The following is a 16,948-nucleotide window of genomic DNA, read 5'->3' as shown; positions in this document are numbered from 1 at the left end:
TACACTCAGAAATTAGTAGACGACATATGCGGCGACCAGGAACAGGAAAATATTATACTAAATAGAAGAACATTCAAGAGCCCATAGGAATGCAACCGAAAACAAAAAACAAATTCTAGAGAAAGGCTACTGCTCTGGGATGATGAACAAAATTAAGCGAATAATAGCCAATTACACAACATGTAAGGAGAATAAATACGAAAGACATCCTAATCAGCCAATATTAGCACCAACACCGCTACCCACATTTCCAGGACACACCGTACACGTTGATATTTATTTGACCGAAGGTAAGGTAGTTATGACCGCATTGGACAAATTTACTAAATACGCTATAACAAAAATATTGAGTAGCAGAGCGATAGAGGATGTCAGAAGACCCCTAAGAGACGTAATATTCTTTTTCGGTGTACCAAAGCTAATGGTAATGGATAACGAACCAGCGTTTAATTCCACCTCAATTAAATTTATGATAAAAGACGAACTAGGAATAGATGTTTACACTACTCCCCCATATAAAAATCAAGCGAACAGCCTAGTGGAGAGGTTTCACTCCACCCTAACCGAAATAATGCGATGTATCAAGAATAATGGAGGTCACAGAAATTTCGAAGAGCTATTAGAAAGAGCAGTTTCAGAGTATAACCATACCATCCACTCGGTGACGAGGAAAAGGCCAGTAGATATATTTTTTGGTAGGAATGTGACACATACTCTCGGAGATAATGAAAAAACAAGACGAGATAACTTACAAAAATTAGCGGAAAAGCAGAGAATGGATATCGATTATCACAACAAAAACATATTTGCCAGGACAGGTAATTTAAGTTAAGAAAAATAGAAGATTAGAAACTAAGTTAAGCAAACCATACTCTAAGGAAATAGTTAAGGAGGATAGAAATAGTACAGTCCTTACCGGAAAAGGACAAATTATACATAAAAGCAGGATACGTAACTGATGAAAACCGGAATTTTTTTTTTTCAGGTTTCTCTTACCACTGTGCCTCGCGGAGGTACAAATCATAGACTATTCGAATTCCCAATTAGTGACTATAGAAAACGGATCGGCCAGATTGCAGACAGGAACGTTTAGAATAATACATAAAATCGACATTGACAAATATACGGAAGCCCTCGAACATATCGAAATGACGACGAAAACGGTCGCATTTTATAGCAATCCCAACTATCCTTTCGTTACTCTACCAATATACCAGATTAAGGCTCATATCAATAATTTAAAAATTGTAAGAAAATCAAAAAGGTCATTAAATTTTTTAGGTAGTGCGTGGAAATGGATTGCAGGAAGTCCAGACCATGAAGACCACGAAATAGTGTTAAACAAATTAAATAACGTTCTAGAAAATAATAATAATCAAGTTCTAATTAACAAGCTAACGATAGAAAAAGTAAACGAGATTACAAACATAACAAATCATATTATTAAAGAGTTGGAAAATGATAAAAACAAAGAAATAGAATAATTTTTAAAGTTAAAGTATAAATTAGATTTTATAAAAGAGGAGGTTGTAAATATTGCGTACGCAATACATTGGGCAAAGGCAATATAATCAACTCCTACGTCATGTGAAGTGAAGAAGCGGACATTGCAAAGAAAATTTTTGAAAAAGCTTTAGAATTTTCTGAATAAAAATAGCAACCGATGGAAAAATAATAATTTACATTATAAGTTTACCTACAGTAGAAAAAGAAATTTGAAAAACAATAGATGTTAGAGCAGTGAAGAGGAATGACAAGATCAATAAAATAAATTTTAATTCAATTCTTAGCTATGAAAAGAATATTTTCAGAATAAAAACGAATTGTAAACATTATAATTCCTTGTAAATATGTTTAAGAAGTAACTTATTAATTTAAGTAATGACTATTGCATAAGTAATCTCCTAAGGAGTCGTTTGTCAAACTGTACAGGGCCCTGTTAGCACGACACATATTAACAAATGTTAAGACACACATACTATTACACCAACATTCTTTAGCGCAACATAACACCTCATTATGTTAAGGCATAGGCATCCAACATACATCCAACTAATAAAGTCGCTGACGTTGCGGCACGTGTAACTCCAGACTATGGGAACGGACGGCCAGCAACTCAAATCTAGCAAAACGGTGAGAACCACAGAATCAGCACTTTTGGTCACGTAGCAGTAGCGACAGATTTATGGCTAACATTAAGAATGATAAAATGTAAAGTTTAGTTTTTAGTTGGAGTATAGTAGGAATATAGCTCCCGAAAATATATGTATTTTTTTAAATCAACCGTTTGTGTTTGATTAACTTTTATACATCATCGATATGCAACGTCAAACAACAATGCAAACTGATGAATTATAGAAGTTATAGTTATAGAATACAAGGTGCGTTCCAAAGTAAACAGGAATCTACCGCATCCATCTAAATATATGTCGACTGGAGCGTTAGAACTAACTATCTTTATCGATTGTCCAGGGAGAATTTCAAGACATTTTATTGATTGGAAGGGAAGTTATCGGTGCGAAAATGAGCCCCTAACAAAGAGCCAACATTAAATTTTGTTTTAAAATTGGTAAAACTTTTACCGCAACGTTTCAATTGATGAAACAAGTTTATGGCGATTATTGCCTATCCCTTAGCAGAAGGCACGAGTGGTTTCAACGTTTTCAAAGTGGCCGGGAGGAAATAAATGACGATCGACATATAGGCCAATCAAAATCCGTGATCATTAGAAATTTCGTCGGAACTGACTTCAACAAAAATCAAACGAAATAATCATAGAAATTCATGGAAATGGAATGAACATCTCCAAAACATCGATTTATCGCATTTTGACCCAACATTTGGGATTACGAAAGGTGTGTGCACGGTTTGTTCCGCACAAATTGACTGACGACCAAAAATTGCTCACGATCCAACATTCGAAGGACATCATTAAAGAGGTCAAAAAATACATAAATTTCCTTTACAATATTGTGACTGGTGACGGGACGTGGTGTTTCCAATATGGTCCCGAAAGGAAACGCCAGAGTGCTGAATGGAAGGCACCGGACCAGCTGAAACCCAAAAAATCGAGCATGGAGAAGTCAAAAGTGAAGACAATGCTGATTTGTTTTTATGATTCCAAGGATATTGTCCACAAAGAATTTGTTCCACTCGGCCAAAAGGTTAATGCGGTATTCTACCGGTCCGAATATCGCGAAGATCAAAGATGGCGTTTGTTGCACGATAATGCGCCGTCCCAACGATCGACGCTTGTGACCGATCATTTGACCAAAAATCACATTTTAACCACTAACCACTCCCCGTATTCACCTGATATGGCACCGTGCGACTTCTTCCTTTTCGAAAAAATGAATTTGCCCATGAAAGAAAAACCATTCAAAAGACTTGCACCGGCATACTGGCGGCCATACCAGCCAACGGACTAAAACACTCGTTCGACATACTTTTGGACCATGCAAAAAGATGTATTGAAGCAGAAGGAGACTTTTTTGAATAAAATAAATTGGTTTTGCCGAAGAAACCATCGATCCCGCTTGTGCGTTGTTCTTTATTCGAGGTCGAAGGTCACAAACTTGCGTTTTTTGCGTATATCTCTGAAACAATGAGATCTACCGAAAAATGGTTCGAACAAAATTTGTAGATCGTAAAATTGTCTACAAAAAAGAGCTATTTCTTCTACGGTGCACTGTTCTCGAATTATGGCTATTTTAAACATACCAAATACGAATATGCACACATAAGTGTGTACGTGGCCAGTATGCATCATCAGGTTAACATTTGAACAAAAAACATTAGAACATAGTTTTATTTGCTCTATGCACACAGGTACGTGAAAAATATACAATTCTGAGTGAGTCATCGTCCGTCTTTAATTCTATTGGGAGTTGGCCTTGTGAAACATCTGCCTGCGACTCTCCATTTTTCGGGTCGAAACCAGCGTAAACCTGCTTTTCCCGAAGAGCATAGCTTTAGTAAATGCAGTCAGTTTTGAACGGGTTTTCGTAGTGAATAGACGTGTAATTATATTCTCTTTTTGAAGTAAAACTTCTTTAGGCGCGCTTGGCTTGGGGAGTAAGCTGACGAAAAGTGTGATCAGGCGAGGCGAACGCAGAGAACGTATAATATAGAGAAGGCTCACCGCGTTGGCAAATTTACGACATTTCATTTAACGTATGTACATATTAAAAGACCAAGCGGTCGCGCATATTCACGTACATACATATGTAATTATGTGTGCATGTAAACAAATTTGCAAGAACCAGAGAACTTAAAAGTATAGACAGAGAATATAAAATTTGTTAACATTGTATGTAAGGTCGGAATTCGCCTCGCAATTTTAACATTGTTTACAATTCTCTCACATATTCTAACCGAGAATATGAAGAGACAGAAATATATGTATTTACGGCAGTGTCGACCAAACTACCACACGCACAAAATTATACAAATGTTAGTTAAGAAGAACAAGAAGCGAAGCAAGCAGCGAAACAAAAAGTAAACAAAGCAGCTACACCGAAAATAAAGAGCAACTATAAAGGCCGCATTTTTTTTGTTTTCTTCAGTATCAACTGCTTTGTAAATGTTCATTTTTTTTTAAATTCGCTAATTTGTTTTCTCTTTCGGAAATTTCAAGATTAGAAATATCTTTATGAGAATTTAAAAAATGCTTTTCTAAATTGAAAAGACGCTTACTCTTAAAAGTACTCTTGCACAACATACATTGCGCAATATTATTATTATTTTCATACATAAAAAATTGATCCATTTTTTTGCTCAGTGCAAGAACAAATTTTGCCGTAGCGAGTGTCTAATTTGCTGCGAAGCTTCGGGCATGTCGGTGTGAAAAAACGATCGCTCAACTGTAGGTGTGAAAAAACGAAGACTAAAAATAGTAGGAGCTGGTCGAGACTGATTTACGGCATATGATGACAAGGCATATATGCCGAAGAAGAGAATATGAAGAGACTCTCAACGAAGAATTTCGTTTTGCTTGTTTATATTTTGCTTCATTTTGACACCGAAAATGTGTACAAAATACATTATGTTCTCTGTCTCACATACGCAAGAATATGAAGAGACATAAATATATGTATGCATGAATATGAATATGAAGACATAAACACATGCATGCATGCTCCTTAGTCCATTATTATACGCGGCAACAAAAGTTGCTAATTGTCGGGCGATTCTCTTTTGCTGTCGCCCATTACCTTCACAAGAGCAACTTGTGTTGCGCAACTCTGTTCGAGTTTTTTCTCATTCTCTTTCACTTTACTTTAACCCATTGTCTACTCTTTACTTTAACCCATTGTCGTTTCTTTTTCCTTATGGGTATTTGGGCCACTCTATCACATATATTAATCAGTTCTGACAATTAAGAAATACATTTTATTTATGATTCAAAATTAAAACAAAGATTGTATGACAGACTTTCACATATATCACCCTTTTCACTATCGTCTGAATCAGTTTGTATGGCTTTCTCCATACATTTCACAATATCTTTAATTAATTCGATTTTTTTGTCATACTCCATTTTCTAAAATATTTATATTATATTATGTATATCTGTATACATATTTGCAAATTACTTGCCAAAAGATGAAATTAAATTTTTTAAATATATTCAAAATATTAATTTCAAAAAATATACTCAAATGCAACTATGTACTACGAAAGAAAGAAGACGAATGCCGAAAAACGTCGCAGCGAACTGCTACGAATAAGAACACAAAGCGAGTTGCTGAACACTGGAAACTCGGCGCGATTCTCCTCTCCTCGTCGCCTCCTCGCCTATAAACCAAGAGTTGCCGAGACAAAAGTTGCTGCGTGTAATAAGCGAGTTATGCAAGTTCATACATATGAATACATATTTACGCACGTTGGAAGGCGAAGCTGTTACAGCGGCAAAGGAAGCAGTAACAATCGGCGATCGTTTGTTAGTTTCTTTCGCGTCTCGTCGCGTCAATGCTTCGACAGAATGATGTGCTGAACACATAGAACGCGACAGACTGCAAGCGCCATCTGAATCTGATATTGAAATACACACATTCTTAAGGACACAGTTATTTAGACAGCTGCACAACTACATAACTGTGTCCATAAGAACGTGTGTATTTTAATATTTGACAGATGTCGCTTGCAGCCTGCCCCGCTCTATGTGTTCCGGGCGTGACTCTTTGAGTTTCGGTCATTGATTGTCCGTGACAACGGAGATGCGAAAGATGCGTGCGACACTTGTTATTATGAATGTATGTACATTGTTTTCGTAGCATACAGACAAATGTGCCAAAGAAATAATATACATATGTATGTATGTATATGCCATAGAAATTCTATTGATACAAATATGGAAATGATAACGAAATAATGCGAATATGCACATTTCATGAAGGTCATCAATTTTCTTTGAAGAAATGAAGTTCATTTTGCACATCTTCACTTTGTAATAGTGGAAATAAATATAATTTATTTGAAATATTACTTTATTTAAATAAAAATAAAGAGAAATAAAATTAAAATAATTTTTCCTAATTTTTCCCGTGTTTTGGACGATGGAACAAACATCATAATGGTAGTTGTTTACATGTCGCCCAATAACACAGTTAATAATATCATAAAGTTTATTTACAGAAGACTTATGATTTATGGTCGAGTAGGTTCTGAAGAACTAGGAGAAAACTATCATACGTTGCCACTAATCTTAGCAAGAGATTTCAATATCAATTTCGCATCCGAAGATGGACAACTCTTGAGAAACTTTCTACGAGATAAATTAGAATTACAAATGAATTATGACCGTAATGAGCCAACTACAAGACATGGAACAACAATCGATGCAGTTTTTTCTAGATTTCTGTCTAATTTTAATTCTAAAATATATGTATCGTATTTCTCGTATCATAAGCCTATTGTCTCGGTTTTACAATCAACCACAGTAATTACTGATGTACCCAATAATGAAAACAACGAATAAAACAATGCAAAAAAATAAAAGATCTATGCAAAAATATTAATTTACTAATGAAAACATAAAATAAATTTAAATATTTGTAGGAAATAAATATATGTATATGTGCATACATGTATATATTGCACACACACATTCATATATATAGTACAATCGTGCTTTCACAGACACTTGTCGCGACATGTTGGTGTGAGGTGTCTGGCACTGTCCGTGCGCTATTGTGCGCATAGGCCGTGGACAACGCTGATATAGATAGAGAGAAAGAAGTTTTACTTCAGTCGTGCGGTCATAAGCACACTCTCTTTTTAAACGTGCAGTTACAAAATTTTGTAAAAATGTCACAAGTTTGCTTTATTTGCAATGAATCTTTGACTGAAAGTGAAATTGTGGTTGTTGATCGTGGGCTAAAGGCTTTAATAGATTCAAGTACCGAGAGGCGTGATGGGTTTGATGAATATTAGAAGGACAAAACATCTGTAACGATACATAAGCAGTGTCGTAATGCATACACCCGGAAGAGCAGCATCGCCAGTCGCACTATTTTTCTTTAATTATTATGTTTGTATATCCACTAACCTTGTCGTATTAAAGTAAATGAAAACTCTCAACAACAAACAGATTTTTAATAACGTTGAAGAAGTATGCACCGAACTAGGTACAGAAATAAAGGTACCACGCTGCAGTAGTCGCCAAATGAATCGCTTCAATTTGAAAACCAACGACGCATTGCTTTATTTGATTTCTTGACCACAGATCAGTGTTAGAAAATTTTTGTGTATTTTTTCCAAAGTACGAATTTGACGCTAAAAAAGCTCGAGAAATATTTTCTTTTTCTGAAAGGGTTATCAACTGTTCAGAACAAAACTTTCTTACGGAAGTGAAAATGTGGAAACAGCGAACTTCAGGCAAGCATTTTTCGGAATGCTCTCGAAGCTTTAGAAGCAGTGAACAAAACGTCTTTTGGGAATGTTTTCAAGATTTTACGCATGTTGGCGTTATTGCCTGTTTCAATAGCATCACCGAAAAGAAGTTTTTCAAGTTTAAAGAGAGTTAAAACCTATTTACGAAATACGACAGGTCAAGATAGGCTTAATGGTTCAGCATCAATGAATATTCATAGGGATATTGATCTGTCAGTTGATGAAATACTAGAAGAATTCTTTCAAAAACCAAGGGACATGGAATGTGAGCTTCAGCGATACTGCTTGTACAAATGTAGAGAAAGCTCGAATTATATGAATAACAACAAAAATCTTGTAACTTATTATAATTGCTTATAATATGATGTGATTTTTTTTTATCACTAACCTCATTCCAAACCCATAATAATATTAACTGCACGAACACCTAGTGATAAGATCATTTATTTTTTAAAACCTGGGAGAGCTCAAGTTCAAACAAAAATATATTTCTCTCAAAGTTTAACTGCATATCAAAATGTCAGCCCCATATGTATATTATTCCTTCACGCGATACGACATCAGCGATTTTAAAATTTTTGTTTGAAAAACGTTAAGACTTGATTGAGAGGATATAACTGATATATTTCTCTTTCTCTTCTTTGAACAGTCGATCCAAATCGAGCAAGAGGAAGAAGACAGTGAAGTAAAAGAAACGAGTGACTATGAAGAATTTGATGATAAATGATGATGGAATTTTCTTGCCGTTAAAATTTTCATTAAATTTAAATAAAAAATAAAATTTCATCACTAAAATAGTGTCCGATTATATTCTTTAGATCAAAATATTTGTGGAGTATTCCTACTGGGGAAACCACGTTAAACAAAACGCCGTGTACACTACCTCAGAGGTGGTGCGGAAATTTGTGGATATAGTCGAAAATATGACTTTCCTGCGGTCTAAAGTCACGATAGAGGAAAAAGTGTTGAGATCTTTTTTGTAGACAACTTTACTACCTACAAATTTTGTTTGAACCATTTTTCGGTAGCTCTCATTGTTTCAGAGATATACGCAAAAAACGCAAATTTGTGAGATTTGACCTCGAATAAAAAACAACGCACAAGTGTGATCGATGGGAACTTTTGACATGTTATTTGTAATGACGGATGTAAGGCCTGCACAAAAATCCATCTTGTTGGGAATTAATGCATACTGGAATGTCAATTTTGACTGGACTATTTCTTTGTCACTGCACATCGACTACCAGGTTTATTCGTTTTAAAACATTATGCCATGTAACGAATATGTGGAATAAAAAACTGTTATAATCTTTGACTGTTTGCTTATTTTTTATACTATTGCAATCTGTTGCTATAGAGTACAATCGTTTTATTCGTAGATGGACGTAATCGTACCACTTCCACGCCCATAAAACGCCATTAACCGAAAAACTATAAAGTGCCATAACTAAGCACTAAATTAAGATATAAAACTGTAATTTGGCACAAAGAATTGCAGTGGCAAGGGATACCAGTAGGCAAAAAAATTTGAAAAAAGGGGTTATATATACATAAGTATGATAAGGTTTAATGTACATTTTTCTAAACTACTAATGCAAGAACAACCAAATTTGCTTAACCTAAATATTATAAGAACTCCTACCGACTACTTCCGTGTGAAAATGGAATGAAATCGGAAAATAACCCCCCTCACTCCCCTTATAACTATACCTGAGAACGTTTATCATAGAGAAGGTTCACGGCGCGGAGAACGTAAAAATATTTTTGATTAACTCGGTCGAGAAGAGGGAGGTTCACAACTGCCAGCAGGAGAAATCTTAACAGTTGCGCTTGAACAGAGCTGAGCATGGAATAAAAATTATGCTCAGACTTATATATTGCTGTTACAGAAGTATGTTAGCTCGTTTGTTTCTATTTTTATACGTTTATACGCAAACATATGTATTCAAATGAATTCGGTTTGTGCATATTTATAAATACAGGTGCAATTGAATACATTTTAATTAATTTACTTTTTCAAAGCAATATTTGTAATTAATGCGAAAAATAAGGCCTACTTTTTCAATTATTTCTTATATTTGTTATATACGTACTCTTGTGTGTACTTCATTACATATGTACAAGTATATAACAAACTATCATAATATAGTAAAAAAAATTAAATATATTACTATAGTGATAAATGTACATAAATTCTATATTTTATTATTCAAAACATATATCCACATGTATGTATCATGACCATATGTGTTTATGTTCGCTTTCGCGAATTCAACTCGTGTTAGACGTGTTTTATTTCACCAGAAAATTAATTCTCTTATTTTTTATGAAAGACTTAGCCAACATAATTATGTTGGCTTGTCATAGAGGCATTACCAGTTCATCGCTCTTTTTCATTCACAATAGTAAGGGTTTTTCCAAAAAAAAAAGTAGTTGGCGCAGCGAGAAACCTTATTTTGACAGATGAAAATGTAAACAAACCAAAACTACAGATATTTTAGACGAGTATTGAGAAAAAATTAAGACAAATATGAAAACTTGCTTTCAGTTTTTTGTATTCTAGATATCAAATGAATAATATGTATATATTGTATTGTGTAGGTATTAATATTCCAGAATACCAGCTGATTGTTCTGTTCGCATTGCCAACACAATTAATTTTTAAGCGAACATACATATGTATGTATGAAATAAGCTAAGTGCGTTTTATTTGTCCATGATTTAGCTATTAGCTTATGATGGTCAAATAAAACACGGCTATTATCATTTATCAGTGGTAGCATGTGCACCCTGCTTATATACACACATGTGCACATTGCCACACTAAAAATGCATACACAAACCTACATACATATAACTCTGCGTACTCTTGTGAATATGACACCCACAAAAACTACAAATATTGTTCTAAAAAAGAACAAGTCAATATGGCTGCCGAATGGCCGAAGCCCAAATGTAGTAAATCTTACAACAAAACATTTTCATTCATGAACGGACGCGCACTTTCAACAAGCAACTCTTCATTCATAAAAGCAACCGTTTTCACATCTCCCCGAGCATGCGTTTGGCAACAAGCGGCTTTTCGCGAGATGGCAAACGCTAAAAATCATAAATTGAACAACTTTCTGAAGTGTGTTCAGAGAAAGAAGTGACAAAATTGGCAACATAGTTCTTGTTGACTTAAAATATATGTCCGATTTCCAAAATATATTTTCATGGCTTGCAAAAATCGGCGTCGATATGTACATATAGACGCTCATATTAAATATATGTCGGGATTTCTTTCGTTGATGATTATGTAGGGGATTTGGTTTTTGATGACCCCATATCACTTCACACTTTACTATAACTTAATAACTTCGCTTTTTACTACACAAGCACAGCAAGTTCTACTCCTATCAAGTTCACTTCTTAAACTGATTCTGCGAGGACATAGCGCCTAATTATATATGCACCCCTTCATTTCTCTAAAAGTAGCTAACGGTTCCCGCCTCTCTTCACTCTGTTCGCAGAATACGATCAGACCTCACTCAGTAACAGTTTCTCTAGTCCTGTTACTATGCTTATTTGCGCAATTACAATCTATAGTACCGTAATATATGCCCGTATATTGACTCTTTGGCAAAACGTGAGTTTCGGCAATTGGTTGTCCGTGTCAACTGAGATGAAGCATTGTACAGTGTACATATTTACATAAATATGTATATATGTTGCATGTAGTCAAATTTACAAACATTATACGTACCCTGCCAGCCAGAAGTGGTGAAAAAACTAGAAACAGTAGGTTTTCAAACCCTCCAAAGTAGTGAAGTGGGCTTGCCATAGGCCGCGTGAAGATTCTAACCACTTTTCCCCTCACATGTACGTGTTGTATTCAGCAGTGTCATATAAAAAAGTATATCTGGCCTGCTCTAATATCCCCAACCGACAGCTGATGCAGGGTTGAATTTTCTTTTTCCTAATTTAAAATATTTTTATCGAATATATTAAATTTTTTTTATTTTTCTTTATTAATAAACAATTTTTACAGAATTACAAATATGTACATATGTTAAATAAAAAAATTATTAATATCTGTTGACGCCGCCCCCGCCCAATTTCTTTTGCCACGTCTGTATCGACAGAGCAATCTTTTTTATTTTCTTCTTTTTCGAAGTTTAATTCGCGCGAGTTATGGTTTTGGGAAAAATAAAAAAAGAGCTTCGGCCTTTTTTTTCACACAAATTCAAATGAATCTTAAGACTAACTTAAATTATATTGCTTGTTAGTTTGCTTAGTCCTAATCATAGGGCTAGCTGTACTAGCATTATTTGTTAGTGTGCTTAATTCTAATATTAAGACTAACTCTACGGACATTCTTTGTACATATGTATGCTTATAGTTGAGTTGACGTTCACATAACAGGAATACGCTCACTCTCAACTCAACTTAACTGAATTTGGAACGTATATATTATTATGCTAGTACGATATTAAGCACTTACTATATTTATAATTACTACGTGTTTAGAGTATGGGAATGTAACTCCTCCACCCTTTGATTTGAGATTCTCCTGGATCTCATTACAAAAATATATAATTTTATTAAATTTTAATTAATTCAGTAGTTTTTTTTTATAAATGTGTAATTTGTAAAAATTTTTAATTTAAATATGATTTTAATAGCTTAGCGTATCTATGTACAGTGCTTAAACAAAAGAAACGTTGTTTTATATTAATATTAATACAAATTATGATAGGTAATTATTGTTTTATATTTTTACAATTTTATTTCCAACAATGGTAAGTACATATTGATTAAAATTGAGACGATCGATGGGAATATAGGTTATATACATATATTCGGAATTCAAAAAGGGTATATTTTTTTTATCTTCATTTAAAAGTTATATATACATTACACTGAGGTAGATAGATTTTTGTTTTAAAATGGGTTAATTGTCGTTAAAGTTTCTGTTGTCATTTGCAAACTTAAAAGGACGTTTAATGTTTGTTGTATGTACGTTTTCTAGATTTCTTTTAATAAATTTTGGTTCTTCTTTGTGTCTAACGCTTTTGTAATTTCGAATGAAACCTTCTCTCTTTGTTTCTAGGTAATTTTCCTTTTTTGTATTATGTTTAGAAATGACCTTCAATTTTGCTTCTTCTAACCGATTTCTAATTATGCTATGATTAACTTTGTTATTTTGAACATCTAAAGAAGTTGCTTTTATTGTGGTATGAAATGAATTATTATAAAGTTTTACGGCTTTACACATTTGAATAGTAACTGGAACTTTTTCTTCTAAATTTAGGGTTCTGATACGTTCGATAAGAGTATTATTTATTCTTTCTACATCTGAATTTCCCGTATGGCTATGTGGTTTAGTGGCATGAAATTCTATATTTTCTCTATTTAAAAATTCTCGGATTGGTTTTGAATTAAATTCATTATCGAAAACAAACTTTTTTATATGGCCTTTAATTGACAAAAATTCATTAATTTTATCTATGATCGTTTGACTATTTCTGTCGGGTAAATGAAAAGAAATGACATGTTTTGAAAAATTATCGATAAATATTATAAATGACTGTTTACTGTTAACATAAGTATCTATATGAACAATTTCATTAACTGTATTTGGTGTTTCGGTAATTTGGAATTTAGCTTTGATCGGATTTCTATCATATTTTCCACCATTACATATATCGCAATTATTTATTATTTCATGGATTTTGATTTTTAGATCTGGATGATATATTTTATGCTTCATTCCCTCGTAAGTTGGAATAATGCCTGAATGTCCTACTTCAATTTTATGGAAAAACGATATTTGCCTCTTTAGTTCGTATTCATCTTCGATGTCTTTGGCAAAGTTTGTACAATTTACAAAAGAAATATTTTGATTGTTTGCGAAAGTATTTAAAAGTATTTGTTCTACTTCATTATGTTCTTTTTCATTAAGTTCAAAATATATAGCAATTTTACCTTTTCTAAAATGTTTATTTACAATATTAATAACGTTGTGAGAGTTAAAATCTCTTATATCAATAAAAATGCGTTTGTTTTTGAAAATATTTTCTACTTCTTTTTCTCTTGCTTCGACTAAAATTAGTTGCTGTTTGAAACGATTTACGACTGTATTGAGAATATTAAAGTGATTATAAAGGTTTTCTTCATGAGAATGGCTTGTTTGGACTTCTATTGAAAGCATTGTTTGGTCTTGTTGCTCACCAGCGTTTAAATCTTTTATTTGCAACATTTTGCTAAGGGTCATTCCCAAATTTTCGGAATTCACCATGTTTATTTCATCACTGTTAATTCGACTTAAAAAATCTGCTATTTTATTTTCTTTACCGGTTATATAATCGATTTTTGCATCGTACTCTCCTAATTGTACTAGCCAACGTTGTAGTCTTGGATTTATATCCTTACCAGAATTTTTCTTCTGTAGCCATTTAAGTGGTTGATGATCTGTTTTTAGATCGAATTCTCTTCCATATAAATAGGGTCTGTAGTATTTTACTGACCACACTATTGCTAATAGTTCCTTTTCGATGGTTGAGTAGTTTTTCTCGTGAGTATTTAATGTGCGTGAAGCATAAGAAATTGGGTGATCGTCTTGTGTGAGAACTGCGCCAATTGCAAAGTTGCTAGCGTCTGTAGTTAATTTAAATCTTTTTGTAAAAATTGGATACCTTAAAGTGGGGGGATTTGTAATAATATTTTTTAAATTTTCGAAAGCGGTTATATAACTTGGGTTATTAACGTTAATCTTTGCATCTTTTTTCAGATATGCGACCATAGGATAAGCTATTTTAGAATAGTCTTTTATAAATTTTCTATAGAAACCGGTAATGCCTAAAAAAGATTTTATTTGCTTTTGAGAAATTGGTAACTTTAGTTTTTGGATAACTTCAACTTTATTTGGATCTGGTTTTATTCCTTCAGGAGTTAATATATGGCCTAGAAAGTCTGTTTCTTTCTTTAAAAAACTGCATTTTTCTAAACGTATTTTCAATTTTGCTTGTTTTAGTTTTGTAAAAATTTTCCGCATATTATTTATATGTTCTGACAAAGAAGTACTAAAAATCAAAATGTCGTCTAAGTATACAACGCATATCTTGTTTATAAAATCTCGAAGTACTGAGTTCATAAGACGTTGGAATGTCGATGGAGCATTTTTAAGACCGAATGACATTCTTAAGAATTCATAATGTCCTAATGGAGTAGAAAACGCTGTTTTCTTCCTATCGTTTTCATCTACCAGTATTTGATGAAATCCTTTCGCGAGATCGATAGAGGAAAAATATTGTGCTCTTCCTAATTTATCCATGATACCATCGATATTAGGTATCGGGAATTTATCGCTAATAGTAATTTCATTTCATCTCCTGTAATCGACGACGATACGCCATTTTTTATTTCCGTCTACATCCGCTTTTTTGGGGACTATCCACAAAGGGCTGTTGTAAGCGGAGTTGCTTTCTCTAATTATATTATGTTCTAACATTTCTTTTATTTGTTTTTGTATTTCTAATTCGTGAACTTGTGGATACCTATAAATTTTCGAATAAATGGGTCTATCGTTTGTTGTAATAATTTGATGTTTGATTTCATGCGGAAAAGAAAGTTTATCTCCTTCTTTGAAAAATAATTCGTTAAATTCTTGCAATAGATCTGTTATCGATTGGCTTTCTTCGGTATTTAAATGATTCAAGTTTACGTTTTTCATATCACTGAATTCGAGTGCGCAAATTTCCGTTTTTTCATAAGGAATTCGTTGATCAAAATGAATTATATTTCCTAATATATTAATAAATGTGTTTTCTACATCAATTTTAGCTTTAAAAGGAATAAGAAAATTTTGTCCTATAATAGCTTCGTATTTGTTGCTGTTAAAATCTATTACTTTCCATGATAAAGTACCTAAGACGTTAAATTCTTTCGGAAAAGGCGTTACAATTTTATATTCTATTTCATTAATTCCGTTGATAGTTCCATAACATAACGGTTTGGAAAGTTTTTGCTTCTGAAAATTTTCGAATAGAGCATTTGGTTTTATGATGGTAGTTGTTGAACCTGTGTCTATTAGGCATTTAATTCTGTGATTCCCTATTGTTACTGTTATTATGGGGAGTTGAGGATTTGAGGCGGTGTTAAAAAATTTACTTCTTTTTCTTCACCATTGCCAATTTCCATCAAATTTGAATTATTGGACAAACGACTTGTACTTGGATTGTAATTTGCTTTTAGTTTGTCTCGGAAAACTTGTTTGCATTTTATTTGTAGAATTGTTAAACCCGTAATCGTAATTATTCCGATTGTTGTAATTGTTACGATTAAAATTTGTATTACGTATATAATTGTTATTGTTCCTGCTTTGTTGTCTATTGTCGTTTGTTGGTTTGGTTTGTCTATTGCCTGAAATTTTATTTTGTTCATAAGATCTATTTGTATAATTTTTCTTGAAACCTTCGTAATTTATTTTGTTTTTATCGACATATTTTCGATGTCTATAATCTATAGCTCTTTTGTTCTGAAGCAATTTTAACTTTGAATATTTTACAATTATATCATTTAATGTTTCCGTTTCGGTTATATGTGCCCTTACAGGCCCATCGATCTTCTCTTACATTATATCAACAAGATCCCTATCTACATTTTCAGGTTTGTAAATGCCCGGTTTTAAAGGGTCAAATATATGAATTTCATTTATGTCTGCCTTACATTTTTCGAAAATTATAAATAATTCATTAAGATTACTTACTTTGACCGTCCTACAAAAATTGAATACCTCTGCGTAGGTCTTCCTTGGACGAGATCCTTGAAGAATTTTGGCCTTAATCGCTTCCCACGATGAGTTGTCCTCCAGCTCTCTCGTTCTTTTCCCAGCGGTGCCCAGTATTTTCTCGTTTGCTACAATATTTATACAATGTTGGATGAGTTCCTGGTCTGCGCCGCAGAGAGAAATGTTGGTTTCGACCGCTTTAATAAACGCATTTGGACTGTGATGGTCGTCTAATGGCTTCATTCTACGGAATTGGTCCATGATGTCTCTTGATGACATGTGAAA

At 33.4% G+C, this 16,948-nt stretch overlaps 1 protein-coding gene and 1 long non-coding RNA gene across 15 annotated transcripts in view; both read left to right on the top strand.

Annotated features, from left to right (window-relative positions):
* Positions 1-16,948, top strand: part of LOC105224248 (synaptotagmin-7) — a 566,903-nt gene that overhangs the window by 106,998 nt on the left and 442,957 nt on the right. Inside the window, exon 7 of one of the 14 annotated variants that reach the window (XM_049460407.1) lies at positions 8,543-9,934. The exons of 11 other annotated variants lie outside the window; for them this stretch is intronic. The gene's annotated coding sequence lies outside the window, so the exon portion shown is untranslated. Of the gene's footprint in view, positions 1-985; positions 2,284-6,639; positions 7,589-8,542; positions 9,935-16,948 lie in introns of those variants that run through there. 2 more of the 14 variants (XM_049460413.1, XM_049460410.1) reach the window with 2 other exon arrangements.
* Positions 5,487-7,588, top strand: LOC125779621 (uncharacterized). The gene is made up of 2 exons (XR_007423409.1): positions 5,487-6,577; positions 6,637-7,588. It is a non-coding gene; the product is annotated as an uncharacterized LOC125779621 (long non-coding RNA).

This window comes from Bactrocera dorsalis, chromosome 6 (genome assembly GCF_023373825.1).
Source record: "Bactrocera dorsalis isolate Fly_Bdor chromosome 6, ASM2337382v1, whole genome shotgun sequence".
Lineage (NCBI taxonomy): Eukaryota > Metazoa > Arthropoda > Insecta > Diptera > Tephritidae > Bactrocera > Bactrocera dorsalis.
The sequence above is the reverse complement of the archived record's forward strand: the minus strand, read 5'-3'. Positions and strand labels throughout refer to the sequence as shown.